Source organism: Cupressus sempervirens, chromosome 10 (genome assembly GCF_028749045.1).
Source record: "Cupressus sempervirens isolate cs-2001-9-10 chromosome 10, ASM2874904v1, whole genome shotgun sequence".
Classification (NCBI taxonomy): domain Eukaryota; kingdom Viridiplantae; phylum Streptophyta; class Pinopsida; order Cupressales; family Cupressaceae; genus Cupressus; species Cupressus sempervirens.
In genome coordinates this window covers 188069785-188072156 of record NC_143127.1, presented here as the reverse complement: position 1 = coordinate 188072156, position 2372 = coordinate 188069785, and positions in this window count along the sequence as shown.

Sequence of the window (2372 nt, the reverse complement as noted above, 5' to 3'; positions counted from 1 at the left end):
AGGGCCCGAGGGGTCATTTTCAATTCATTTGTGCTTTTTGTCTTCTATTGATTTGAGCTCTAAGAGAGACATGGTAGTGAACATGAGATATCATCGATTTGAGCGCTCCAGATGACACAGGCAACCAACAGACTACGGACCACTGGTGAGTCATTGATTCCCTTCCTTCATACTTTCAATTTCACATATTTTGATGTCATTTATTGCATTTATTAGCATTTTTTAGGATTGTCCAATCGGTCTTTGTGCAAGACCTATCTCTTCACACTAAGATCTTCTTTCTTTGTGTGAAGAAACAAGGTGCACTGTTTCTTTGTGCGTGGTGGGGAGGATCTTTGCACAGGAGACACTATGTCTCATGCAAAGAATCTGGTTCTTCGCATGAGGTGATTCATTTCTCGCATGAACAACTCTTTTCTCATGCAAAAAACTCTTTTCTTGTGCGATGATGTGATTCTTCGTATGAAGAAACAATCTTTTCACATGAAACTGGGATAACTTCATGCGAGATTTCACAAATTTCGTGCAAAATCTCATGACAACCATGTTTAAAAGTTTTATTTTCACTCAAAAATTGCATTTTAATTTGTTTTGATGCATTGTTTTGACTTGATATTTATTGTTTCGTGTGTCACTTCTGTTGTGTGTGCAAGAGGTCTTTGGTGGCGTTGCATTCAGATCACATTACCCACCATATGGGGAGTTATTGCAAAGTCTTGATGACACTGATTGGGCACACATTGCGCAATTGGGTTTGTCTTCACTATGCCGGATTCCAGTTGTGATGGTGAATCACCAACTTCTCACTGCATTTTTAGAGCATTTCCATTCAGAGACAAACACATTTCATTTTTCGATGGGTGAGATGACAATTACCTTGGAGGATATATGGAGGATCCTGAGGATCCCATTTCACGGTGCCCGGGTTGTCTATGATACAGTGCCCCGAGCAGGGACAGAGGCACTATCTATTGTTTTTGAGAGAGAGCTACCAAGGGGTAGGACCATCAACTGGGATGAGCTAATGCACACCTATGGACCAAGGCATAGGCTGGCATCTGTGTTGGCTATATTTTTTATTTGTTTCTTATGTCTTCATAGAGGATAGCATGGCTAGGAGTGCGGGTGGGGAGTCATGCTCTGCAGGATGCTAGAGGCACCAGAGATCTTTGGGTGGGGTCAATGCATGTTGGCTCACCTCTTTCATGAGATGCATGAGCTCATCTTCCATGAGAAGAAGACCATGGAAGCTGGAGTATATGTGTTGAAGATCTGGGCCTGGGAGCATCTTCCCATATGCAAGCCAATTTTTGAGGATGCCAGAGAGCCCATGGAGCCATATATATGTAGATATCAAGGGCACATTACCCAGGTCCACCTAAGTAAGACTGAGCATTGGAAAACACATCTTGATAACCTAGTCTCCATTATATGGTGACCTTAGCGAGAGACAAAGGACTGGGATGATGCCCCTAGAGAGCTACCATGGATGTTCAGTTCTTGACCTCTAGCGGGCAGGACCACATCAGTGATTGAGAGATTTGTGATCTCACAAGTGTGGCGGCAGTACAGTCAACCACAGGACATTTTTGCTAAGTACTGCACCTATGCCAGGTTGCAAAAGGACATTGAGCAGGGATGGCTAGCATAGATGGACCTAGGGCAATCCATGATAGACATCCATAGCCTAGCTATAGTTCAGTGGGACTACCTACCAAAGGTAGTAGATGCCGGGATGACTCCTACAGATCAAGCATTTTTTATCAACCATCCATTCCCACATTTTATAGATCCATTGGGGATGGCAGGGTAGGGACAGAGAAAAGTGCCCCAATAGCAACAAGCACATCCATAGCCGGCAGGTCAACCATAACAGTAGTCACAAGTTTGGTACCAGGTACAACAGATGCAGATTCCCCCACATCAGATGGGATCAGACCTAGGTGCCGAGGGCAGTGGGAAAGGACACAATCGGTGGCAGAGACAGAGGATTGAGGAGCAGGCCCCTCAGCAGGAGGCTCCACAGCAATAGGTGCCACCATAGTCACAGGCACCACTATAGTAGCAGGAACCACCATAGCAACAGGCACTTCAGATGCTAGATGAGGATATGCCAGATTAGTCGATAGGTGAGGTGCAGGACACGGTACGCTGGTATCAAGAGTAGATTTGTGTGGCCTCCTGATAGTTGGGAGAGTTACAGATTTCAGTGGCAATCTAAGATGTATAGCTGGTAGAGAGATAGTGGGATACAGATCAATGGAGAGAGTGCACCGAGACTGGGGAGTGGAGATTAGAGTTGGCACAGGATGAGGTTCGCTTCCAGTTGGCTCAGGCAGTGTACCATTATGCTGCATATACTAGTGCAGTAC